A 13,198-nucleotide genomic window follows, 5' to 3' on the forward strand; every position below is an offset into this window, starting at 1 on the left:
ATTTATTACCTGTTTTTTATTATAATCTATAAGTGAATTTACAAAACATTGGTAAATGTAAAGTAACTTAACAAAAAAAAAAAACATAAAATAAAAATGAATAAAATAATAAAGATAAAACTTACGTCGGTTCGACAGAAGGTCATTTTAAAGATAGGTACACTGGGCATAAGTATACTTTTAAAGATGTAAATAAAAAGAATAGCACAATATTGTCAGATTTCGTTTGGCAGTATTTTGACAGGTATGGAATCAAACCAGAAATAGAATAAAGCACCCTTTACCACGCCAACAACAACATCGGTGAGATCTTTCAAATATGCAACCTTGAACGAATGGCGATTGTAGCAAAAGATAGTAAACAATTACTAACAAAAGACGTGATATTTCAAACAAGTGTGTACACAACCGACGGTTCTTCTCAAATGACATTTTAGCGTTTTCTAACCATTAATTTTTCTTTCACATGAACACACATACACTCACTTCATATATACTATTATAATTGTACATCCTAAGTTAATACATGTTTTTTTATATATACATTTATTTTTATACATGTCACTTTACATTCTCAAACATGGTTTTTGTTTCTTACTCAACTACATTTTTCATGTTCCTTTATGTGTGAAGTTCCAAGTTTAATTGGAAAACTTCATTCAAATCACAGATAAACCGTGCTTTTTTACCTAATACGCCCAATAGAACGGCTAAAGGATTTTAACTGCAGGTTAGAACTACCTTATTATTTTACATTCATATTAAAAAAAAATTTGTAACTTGTTATATAAATAAAACTTTTTAAATAAAATCTATTTAATTTTAACACTAGACTGCTCATTTCTAAAGCAACAATTGATTATTTTACTTAATATGTAATGTATATGCAGTTTAAGTTGTGATGTTTTTATGTATGATGCTGTAACTTAATTATTGGTCAGGGCTGTGAGTGCTTAATAACAATTTTAGTTTTGTGCTTTAGTGTCTTTCGGGTCTGCGTGTAAGGGGTTTAAATCTTCAAATTTGTTTAAGTTGTATCTAACTTCAATTATGTTATAATTCAGATTTAAGAATTATAAACATTTGATAAATATATATTACACCAAGTTTCTATAGCTTTAATTACCTTAAAATATTAATTAATTAAGTAATTAATATTTGTTGTTTTACTTCTTTTTATTCACAATCGATTACTTATTATGTATTTAAAATAATAGTAAAAACAGTTTTTTTAATTATAGTGCTTTAATGTTTTTTTCCAAACATAAACAATAAATTATCTAGTTTGTAGTGCAAGGTAAATGAGGACTTATTTTAATTTAAATGTATAAGAGCGTAATATTTAGACGCAATTATTGGATGTTTTTTTTTGAATGTTTAGCAACAGTTTAACTTTTTGAATGAGTATTTCTTGAAACTTCATGTGAGTGCCTTATATTATGATTTATTTTTTGTTTTGTATTTTACTTTACTTTATCTAATTTAGGCTTGATAACTACAAATATTATATAGTTTTATAACAGTCGGATTTAACATTATATATTGTATCTATTATTAACCTATAATCTACAATAATAAATAGTATTTATTATTATTCTTAATAAACGTATGTTGTCTGAATTCTTGAATAAACGTATATCTGCAGAAATGTTGTGCAGAAATGTTGTTACAACTTAATTTAATTTTCATTTTTAAAAACTTGCCTATTCTTAGAGCTTTCTTGAGGTTAGTGTGCTTTTATTAAATTAGTATTTTTTGTAGACAGTTTTATATTTTTATTCCAAACTTTGTTTTTAAACCATAAAGTTCGTTTGTAGTTACTACTCACATAAACACTATACATAACTATACATGCTTTTTTTCTTATGTGTGTTAATATTTTATAGACTCCGTAGATCTGTTCTTAAATTTATTTGAGAGCAGTGAAACGCCGTTAGTCAGAATAAAGTTTGACACAAAAACAACTGTGGTATGGGACACGTTCAAAATCCACCCGCAATCAAAATCCACCCGCGATCAAAATCCACCCGATCAAAATCCACCCGATCAAAATCCACCCGGGTCAAAATCCACCCGAGTCAAAATCCACCCGATCAAAATCCACCCGGGTCAAAATCCACCCGATCAAAATCTACCCGGTTCAAAATCCACCCGATCAAAATCCATCCGAGTCAAAATCCACCCGAGTCAAAATCCACCCGTTCAAAATCAACCCGGTTCAAAATCCACCCGATCAAAATCAACCCGGATCAAAATCCACCCGATTAAAATCAACCCGATCAAAATCAACCCGAGTCAAAATCCACCCGAGTCAAAATCCACCCGTTCAAAATCAACACGGTTCAAAATCCACCCGATCAAAATCAACCCGGTTCAAAATCCACCCGATTAAAATCAACCCGATCAAAATCAACCCGAGTCAAAATCCACCCGGTTCAAAATCCACCCGGTTCAAAATCCACCCGATCAAAATCAACCCGAGTTCTTTTTTTTTCGAAATAAGAATTAATTTTGTAATATTGAATAAAGTTATATGTTTAAACAACTATTGGTATAAAAAAGAGTAAGTATTTATAAAGAAAGAAATTTTAATTTATTTAATAAAATAATTAAAAAAATAAGTTAAACAATATAATTAAACAGCATTAAAAAAAAAATTCATAGTAGCTTTACAAGTATTTAAAATGTTTATAATTTATTAATGTTAGTAGTGTTGGTGTTACTTTTAAAAAAAGAAGTTAAAAAAAAATAAAAAAAGAATTACGCTCAGTTTCAATCCATTTAAACTTCCTTCTAATTTAATTTCCCAAAGTCAATCATAATTAAATAAAAATATTTACTAAGGATAACTCATAGTAAATTAAAATATCAAAACTATAGAAGTTTAAAATTAGAAGAATCTTTAATAACATTTATCAAGCTAAAGAAAATTACAAAAATCAAATACCAAATAATGTAAATTTATGGAAAATGTTAATTAAATGTTACAAAAAGAAAATTAGAATATTAATCTAAAATTTTTGAGCTTTTTTTTTTGATGTAAAAAGTTTTGTGTTTTGTGCTTTACTTAAATTTCAAAATAGTATTACATACAATATTTTATTATACAAAAAATTTCAACTAACAGTGTTTATAAAAAATAAAATATAGATAAAGAATAATATAAAATTGCTACGTGATAATAAAATAAAAATCCTTTGTTAAATTTAGAAAAACTATCACCTATTAATTATATTTTAAACATTATTGTTTTCGACGTGGAAAAGACGTTAAAAGATATTTTTGGTGTGCGACTCGATAACTTTAAGGTATGTTCGTGCAAGAGGACTTAGGACCAAATATTTTGAGCGCTTTTATTTGTCGTTTAGTAAACAATTTATTGATGTTTCTTTTATTAGTAATTTTTAAAAACAGAACATAAGTTTTAATATAAAAATACGAAAACTAATTTACTAAAAATATAAATGAGGAATATGTAAGAAATCAATAACTGTTTTAAAACAATTTTATTGTTTTCTATCTAATTTTTGTTACAAATATTTTTTAGTTATTTTTTTTTAATTTATACAATAATTTTAGCTGCTATTATATTTTTTTCAAAGTGTTTAAGTTAATTGAATTTTATTTTATTAAATGTTTTTTTTATAAACCATCTATTTTTGAAAAAACTAAAAATAGTTTCGTCTAAAGTAACTAAAGTTATAAGTTATTTTTAATTAGATAATAACTTAATTTGCTAGTTTTTAACTAATAGTACAAATTAAAAAGCTAAACATTTTTCTATGAATTCTAAAGTCCTTTACATAAAACAAATATCGACTCTACAATTCATTGAGTTTGCTCAAATAGCTTGTAAATTGCAACTAAAAAAGTTAGTAGTTAGACTTGAGCTAGGGAAATTATATACTTTAGAATTGTAGTAGTAAACAAATAAGTTGAGTTTTTTAGAAATGACACTATATTTATAACAAATATTACGAAAAAAAAACTTATAACATTTTTAATTTATTATTAAAATGTTCTATTTTTACATAGGTTCATTAAAAAAAGTATGTATTTCAGACAAGAGAGTTTAAATTCAAGTATAAGTTATTTTTATGAATTTTTGTACCAGACTGTATCAACTTAAACAATCGTATTATTAATTTTATTAATAGGTTAAGGCCAGTTTTGAAAGTGATTAATTGAGTGGTTTTATAAAATTTAATCTCCTTTGGTTAACGTTTAAATTTTAAATTTAAAATTGTCTAATCTAAAACTTTTAATTTACATGCGATAAATTTTCTTGAATTAATTTCCGACAATTTAAGTTAAAAGCTATAACTGCATGTTTTTAATTAATTAGTTGTAAACGTTTTATGTTTTTTTATAAATATAAAGTTGCATAGAAATAGTAATTAAGTAAGATAAATTATTATTTACTGTTCAATATTATATTGTTAATTGATATTTTCTAATTCATAGAAATGGAAATGTTATTATTTACCACTATTTTTTTTAAATATAATCTTCATATAAAAAAAGTCCATTTGTTAAAACTTAAGAAATTTTAAGTAATTTAATTAAAAATGAAACAATATTAAAATTAAACAAAATTTTATATTGGTTATAACGAATTTAAACGGTAAAGACAACTATTGTTATAACAAATTGTTTAGTAGACAAATTAACTTTAAAAGCGTGAAAATTTTGTCTAACAAATAAAACCGAAAATTAATAAATATTTAATTTAAAGTTAATATTGAAAAACCTTTAAATGGCAATACAGTAAAGGTAACTATCTAAAGTAAATTAGTGACCTTTTCTTAACAAAGAGAACTTTTATAGATAAATATCTTGTTAAGACCTTTCACATAAAAAAATTATATTAAAAAAAACACAAACTAAATGAATTTTAAACGTTTGCCTTTTACTTTTTTGTAATTAAAAGTAACGAAGATGCAGTTGGATTTAATCAGAGTCGGCAGACAATTGTTTATCTCGGGCCAAATTTCATGTTTCAATTTTTTCCGCGAGCCGTTGTTTTATTCAATTTTTGTTTTTAATCTGTTTTAGTCACGTTTATCTACTTAAAGGGATCAGGTCTGGCATATTTAAAATGTATATTTTTTTCTAAAGTCGAAAACTATTTTTTTTAAAACTTGTGTCATATTATTATTTCTATCATTATTTACAAGGTGTAGATCATTAAAAACAGGTGTAGATCATTATGTACACTTTTTATAATCAATTTCTATTATTTTATTTGTATTTTCTTTTTAGTAGTTAAAAAAAATCTTTTTTTATTTAATGCACAGCATATCACGTATTTAAAATTTTAGTGATTTTGTTAAACTAGTTAAAATATAAACAAATATTAATACTTTCATTTTAAACAGTGTAAGTTTTTCTTTTAAAACCTTTAAATACCTTAATAATCTATCTAAAGTTTTTCGGGTTGCAACTTTTTGAAACAAAAAAAGTACAACAGTTACTTCAACCCAGTCACCGTGTTTTTAAAAGTTAAAAACATGTAAAATTGCCAATTAAAAAAACTTTGCAATATTATATAAGTAATTTATCCAAGTACGTAAGCTTTTGTTGTTTAAAAGGAAAAGTAAAGTCTAAACTTTAAAGAAAAACTTCTAGATTTACTATCTGTCTTTTTTCACATCTAAGGCTTAAGCATAATAAATGATTTTTAAATGATATTCAGAAACTTAAAAACAAACTATTATAATTTCTTTTTCTTTTTTGAAAATTTCAATTTAAATTTTGTTCTGTTTAGTTGACCAAATTTACATGCTCGAGGGCCACATATTTACACTTCGAGGGCCGCAGTTTGCTGACCCCTAAATTAAATGGATTAATTTGTAGTATAAATGGTAGCTTTCACTTGTAATACTCAGTTTTTATAAAAATTATATCGTGTGACGTATTTGTTTAAAACTTACTTAAAAGTTCTAAATTATTAAATTTTATACCTAGAAACAGTAAATTATAATTGATTGTCGTGTAATTGTGATTGAGATAATACAAGATTATTTTTTCTGGCACATCCTTTAGTTTTCTAAAAGTTTTAACATAGTAATATTTGTATAGTAAAACTTTAATTTATTTATCCTGACGTTGTTAAACTTTTATTAGCTCTTATAGTTATACTTATATCAAAAACAACAGTACCTTTAAAAGCTGCTTGCCGGCTGTAGCTATTCAAAATTATATTCAGTAATCAAAAAAACAAAAATATTTTTGTCAAAAATTCCTTATAATAAGCAAAAATACCAAATAACAACTCAAAAAACCTCACAAAATAAGTTCAATCTGTAGTACAGTTTTTATATTCTTAAGTCAATTTATAAGGGACAAAAATACAAGATTTTATAAGTGTTTTTTAAATAAAACTTGTTTAAGATTGGTACTTTAGAGTGGTGAGATTTGTTTAAATGATACTTGATTTAAAAAGAAATAAATAAACAAGGTGCTTGTTTCGATTCGGTTGGATTTTGACTTTGGTTGATTTTGTGTCGGTAGGATTTTGACTCGGGTTGATTTTAACTCGGATGAATTTTGATCGGGTTGATTTTAACTCGGGTGGATTTTGATCGGGTGGATTTTGAACCGGGTGGAATTTGATCGGGTGGATTTTGACTCGGGTTGATTTTGATCGGGTTGATTTTAATCGGGTGGATTTTGAACCGGGTTGATTTTGATCGGGTGGATTTTGAACCGGGTGGATTTTTATCGGGTGGATTTTGAACCGGGTGGATTTTGACTCGGGTGGATTTTGATCGGGTGGATTTTGAAACGGGTGGATTTAGAGTCGGGTTGATTTTGATCGGGTGGATTTTGAACCGGGTGGATTTTAATCGGGTGGATTTTAACTCGGGTGGATTTTGATCGGGTGGATTTTGATCGGATGGATTTTGAACCGGGTTGATTTTGATCGGGTGGATTTTGACTCGGGTTGATTTTGATCGGGTAGATTTTGACTCGGGTGGATTTTGATCGGGTGGATTTTGACCCGGGTGGATTTTGATCGGGTGGATTTTGAATGCGGGTGGATTTTGATCGGGTGGATTTTGAACGCGGGTGGATTTTGATAGTATACCCTGTGGTATATATTCCGATAAGCTTATCTTATCAGGATCTCCAAGATTTAACGCCTTTTAACGTTACATCTTATATATAAATATATACAGAATTAAGTTATTTAACTTGATAAACTTTCATTTGTGTGTTTTGTTTTGTGCTTCATTTTGAACTTGTTTTGAAGCTGATGAGTGCATAAGCACGAAACTCGAGTCCTTCAAGTTTTACATCTTGAAATAAACCTTTTTATAAATGAACATATATTTATACCTATTTTAGCTTCTGTTATTTCCTTACAGTGCTTATTTTTTTACAGAGCTCCGTTGTTTACAGAAACATGTGCTAGTGTAATAAAAAAAGAGTACTCACAAATAGTGGCGTAGCGTGGTATTTTGGTCAGGGGGTGCGCAAATTTTTTTCTCAAAAAATCCTCTAAATTAAAACTTTTGTAATTAGCTATAAAAAAACTTTTTATAAGTAATATAATTGAAATAAATTTATTAAGTAAAGTAAGTTCGTTAACTGTTTTAAAAAATATTTATATATTACAAAATTAATCAACTAAATAAAAGTATAAATTTCATTAGAATTACTACTCACTTGCAAAAATGAAAACTTACTAAATAAAAATTGTTTTTATAACTTATAGTAAACTTTATATCTTTAAAAATTAATATATTCAATAAAACGAAAGTATCTATTTTGTTTACGAAAAAAATATCAATCTCTTTAATATACAATACAACAGTGATAACAACACCTCATTGCACATATTTTTTATAAAGTTACACAGAAGTTAAAATAGACCAACTTTATAACTGTTATTACAGTTTACTACAACTTTGTAAAAAAGTTAAAAGTATACTTTTTAAATTTAATTCATTTGATTGTATTTGTTTAAAATAAAAATCACAAACAAAGTTTATTTCTCATAGGTCGACACGCTTATCTTGTATGTTTACAAAAATAAAGTTCAGAAAACTAGCAGTAGTCTTAACAATGTAGCATAAAAAAAATTGTAAAACTGTTTAATTTTTCTTTAAGCGTGACGTATTTTTGTAAACTTTTTGTAGAAAAATAATCTGCCATAAGGTTATACTACAGCGGTGCGCTATATTAATTGCGTACTTTTTGAGTCTAAATTCATATGAAGTTAATGAACTTATAAATTTTTTCCTTATGGAGTTTTTCATCAACATCGGTGCGCATTTGCAATTACGCACCGAATCAGTATATTGAGTAATAACATGTACTTTCCTAACTTGTCACTAATTGGTATTTAAAATTTCGTTTAACTTTTTAAACATTAGATAAAAATAGTTGAAAAAAGGCAAATTAAGCAGAAAAAATAAACTATAAAGGATAAAGATATTACATTCTTTTTTTTACATTTTTATTTTTTGGGTGGCACGCATGCGCCAGTGTCCCTCCGCACGCTACGCCCCTGCCCACAAACTAAAAATGCAAAATTCTCAATTTTATTATATATCCATCTCATCTGTTTTTAGAAATACATTTACTTTAAATATTGTTGCCAAAAAACCTAGAATACTGTAAAAACTATAAATTTACAGTATTAGAAAATTTTCAAATTGTTTTTTGACAATTCGAAAATACCTAACTTAACGAAAGTGCGTAACCAATCGAGTGCGGGAGGTGACTGTAATATACTGTTTTGTGGTAATATACCTAACTTTTCTAAAAACTTCATTAATTTAATAAAGTTGCATTCTTCAATTCGAGTAGATTTTTTATATTATTTGTAAAAAGTTATTAGAGAATAACTTTCATGAAAAATTATTAAAGTTTTTTATTAAAACATATAGAAAAATATTTAACATATTGAAACTAAAGTAATATTTAAAGTATAAAACTACATCAGGTTTTCGTAAACCAGCATTCCTGAGTTTTAATACAAATACATTAAAATTATATGTGAAAAAAATTACTGTCTTTTTATTGAGTAATTCACTATTTGTAACTTTTACTCTGGAGTTGGCAGGAGCTAGTTAAAATAATAATTTAAATCCTACTGCTAGGCATTTTTTAACACTGCTTTTTACCAAGGTATTTTATTTATTTGGTATTAAAACGCAGGAATGTTGGTTAACGAAAACCTATTGTAGTTTTATACTTTAAATATTAATTAAGTTTCTATCTGTTGAATGTTTTTCTATATGTTGGCAGCCTTTTATAACTTAGTCTAGTGTCTAGATTTAATAGACAAAGTCTATCGTGGGCTGTCGAATTTTATTAAACTAAAAAATAGCTAACAACAAATTTATACTAAAAAAGTTATTGAAATTTAACAACATTCACAAACAAACTTACACTATATAAGTAAAAAAAATAAAGGTTCGTTTTGCGAAAGCTGTTTTCTATAAAAGATAACTAGCGGGCTGAATTTTTCTACTCATTTGCCGACCATTGTTTAATTTTTACAATTTTTTTTCTAGATTGACCAATATAGAGTTCTCGTTTTATATATAAAAGAGACTAAGTTTCAAAGATTTTTTTCAAGAAATTATCATTTATAGAATGAAATTTCTATTTGAATACGATTTAATTAGCTTCTGGCGATCTCTAAAACACTTAGACCTTGAGGGGTAGCTTTAAAAACCTGCAACTAGTTTGAATATTTGCAGTCAAGATTTATTTTAACTTATTCATGTTTTTTTTAACTTTAAAACTTCTTTTTGGATTATTTGTTATATGTTTGGGTAAACTAAGTTAAGGATAAGGTTATAGATTAGAAAAAATAAATAAATAACATAATTGCAAATTAGTTTCAGATCTTCGAAGTTGCCCGACCTAGAGTGAAACATTGTATCCGTTTATTATTGCAATAATTTTTTTTTTAATTTGTTATATTTTTTGAAAAGTCAAGCACCGGAAAAAAGTTCTTCAAATTTTTTTTGATTATTTTAAGCTTCTATATACAAAATGACGTCATATATACACGAAAGTTGTTAAAAACTCAGTAAGTTTCTAATATTATTAAAACTAAGTTTACTAAGTTAAAGCAAAATATACCTTTTGTTTAAATATTGTTTATTGTCATTAATTTATCTATCAACTTGAGAACTTTGTTTGCTGCAGAAATTATGTCAGAGTATATGATAGTCAATGAAGCCATCAAAGAAAACAAGTTCATGGTTTTTTCCAAGACTTACTGTGGTAACAGCGGATTGGTGCGGAAAATATTGAAAGGGAGCAACATTAAGTATGGATTTTTGGAACTCGACTTAACTGAGAATGGCAACTTGATTCATTTTGTTCTAAAAAGGAAGACAGAAGAAACCACTTTTCCGTACATTTTTATTGACGGAAAGTATATCGGTGGCTGCAAAGACCTTTTAGAATTGAAAAAGTCGGGAGAGCTGGCAAAAATACTTAATCGCAAACAGAAATATGACATAGAAGATATAATAAAAAGTTACCATGCCTTAGAGTATATGAAATACGACTATGTGTAATAAAGAAAATTAAGTTGTGTCCTTGATTTTTTTGTGTGTTATTCAAATTATTTTAGTTTTTTACAATTATTGTAACTACTTTAATGCGTTAAAGTTACTGATTCTTTTCTGTGCTTTTGATGGAAAACTTGTTTACTTAGTTTACAAAGCGTTCAAAAACAAAATCAAGATAATTTTTGTGGTAAAAGCCAATTATATTCTAAATACATACATAACTTAATTTTTCAAGAATTATCTCTAAATGAAATTCTAATGTTAATTTTATTAACAGTATTATCTTTTATCATCGTTACATAGCAAATCACGTATTTAAAAGAGCAGGGTAAAAAGAGAAATCTAATAAAAACACTTTTTATACAACTTAAAACGGTATATAAATATTATGATTAGTGTAAGTCTGATTCATTAGCAAATCACAAAATTAACAAATATATAAAAAGCTAAAGTAGGGATTTTAGTTTTTCTTTACTTAAGAAATTAATGGAACTAAAAACTAGTAATTAAACATTTTGGATTAATACTTTTCTTCCCTTTGCAATACGCCTAGAATTTATATTATTTTTTTCACAAATATGTTTTTTTTTGTTTGGGTTGTTTATATATTTTTGGTTATAAATTTTATATAAAGAATTCAAGTATTTTTTGAAAAATATACGTTAATTAACTACAAGTACAGTGCAGATTAAATTATTAAAAACAGTACGGATGATTAAATTTCCGACTGAAACATTTTAAGTAAAAAAAATTATAACTTTATAGAGGAAAATAATTTCAAACTAAATATATTAACCCAAGGGAATAGTTATGGAAGTCGATTTACTTTAAGTCCTTGCTACAGTGAAACAAAAGTTACATACTTGTGTTGTATTTATTAATACTATGCAACGTTATACCCAGGCATAAAAACCTAAGTCACCTAAACAGAAGATACATGAATAGTAAAAGTATGACAAATTTTTAATATCAAGTATTATATTTAAATTCATAGTTTGTAAATAACTGTTCAAAATATAGTTTTAATTGTTTGCTAATAAAAGATCCTAGTAAAGTAACTTCACTGGAATATAAATAAAAACAAATTATACAGTAATCTTCCTTTATTCTACCAACATATGTTTCTGTGTGTCAACGAATCAACACACTTCAACTGGGTTCTGTAAAAAATTACAGTAATTATTTTTTTACAGAACCCAGTTGAAGTGTGTTGATTCGTTGACACACAGAAACATATGTTGGTAGAATAAAGGAAGATTACTGTATAATTTGTTTTTAGTTTGTAAATATAAATTAGATATAACAAAATACTCAAAAAATTAAACTCTAAACACATAGGTTATTTATGTATTAAAAATGAAACGGAAACTTAGTGTACATAAAAAACGTGAATACATTTTAAGTCAAACATATTTAAGAAAATAACTGTCAAAACACACAACACATTTAGCCAAAATAAACTTTAAGGTTAACCGTACAAAAAGAATTAGAAGCCTTAAATTTGGAAAAAAATAGTTTTTTACCAAGTTTTTAAAACGATTAATATACTTTGAGGCAGCGGTTTACGGAAAATATAACTATTGATAGTTTATAAACACTAGTAGTAATTAATTAAGAAAAATGTCTGTATTTATTGAGCATCTTATTTTGTTATTTGTTTATATTTTTATCGTGTTTTACTGAAAACTATTCTATTTAGGTTAAATTTATTAAGTTTTGAACAAAAATTTTCTACCTTCTCACACAAAATTACATTAAATAAAATTAATAGTCTGTGGAAAAAAATTGCCACTGCCTACAGTAAAAATAATTTTGGAATGTTAATTACTTATTTTTACTTCTTAATACCTACTTTTTTTGGTAAAATTAAAAAAATTGATCAAATAAGACTTTATGTTTAGGCAATTTTCGTTTATATGATATGTTGCAACGGTTGCATATTAAACGTGCAAATTTTCGTTGCTTCTTTCAATTTCATTATGATATGGGACCAAAGTGAACTTCAGCTTAAAACGAACATATAGTATAATTAGTATTTTCAAAGTAGTAATTTGTTATGATATTAAAACATTTTATATATGTAGATTCATAAGCATTTAAGTACTGCAATTCAGCGTTCTTATTTAAAAGATCAGTAAAGTTAGGTTCGACTTTGTAGATATTAAATTTTTTTTTGTTGATTTTTGAAATTTTGTTTTAAATGTTATAAATGAGACACAACCGTTTTAATACCATAAAAGTTATTTAAAGTATTTTAATTTATTGAAAGTTTCGCTGATCTAATTAAAAACTCAGTACAACGAAGTTTAATTTGAACTAGTATATATGAGTTAGATCAGAAGTCGGGAAACTGCAGCTCGCAAGCATGTTTCCATTTTAAATGGGATGTAGCCTATGAAAGATTTAGCCTGCGGTCCGCAAGCATGCGAATAAAAAAAAGAATTTTCATTAGGTATTCTGAGGTTGAAAAAAAAAGGTTCAAGGTAAAATATACGTAAAATACGAAACTTACACTAGATTTGGGTCTGTTATGAAGATTTTAAATACTGAAATTACGACTGTGGCCCACGAATATTTTTATTTTCAAAATTTGGCTTGCGACCACCAAATGCCTGCCGACCTCTGACTTAGATCAAGGTTAATAAAAATATAGGTTA

The 13,198-nt window shown here is 26.2% G+C and overlaps 1 pseudogene; it reads left to right on the top strand.

Moving 5' to 3' along the window:
• The first annotated feature begins 10,175 nt into the window (after window positions 1-10,175).
• Window positions 10,176-10,547, top strand: LOC145833331 (uncharacterized; annotated as a pseudogene).
• Window positions 10,548-13,198: the final 2,651 nt, after the last annotated feature.

This window comes from Thalia democratica, chromosome 4 (assembly GCF_965202585.1).
Source record: "Thalia democratica chromosome 4, ktThaDemo2.hap1.1, whole genome shotgun sequence".
NCBI lineage: Eukaryota > Metazoa > Chordata > Thaliacea > Salpida > Salpidae > Thalia > Thalia democratica.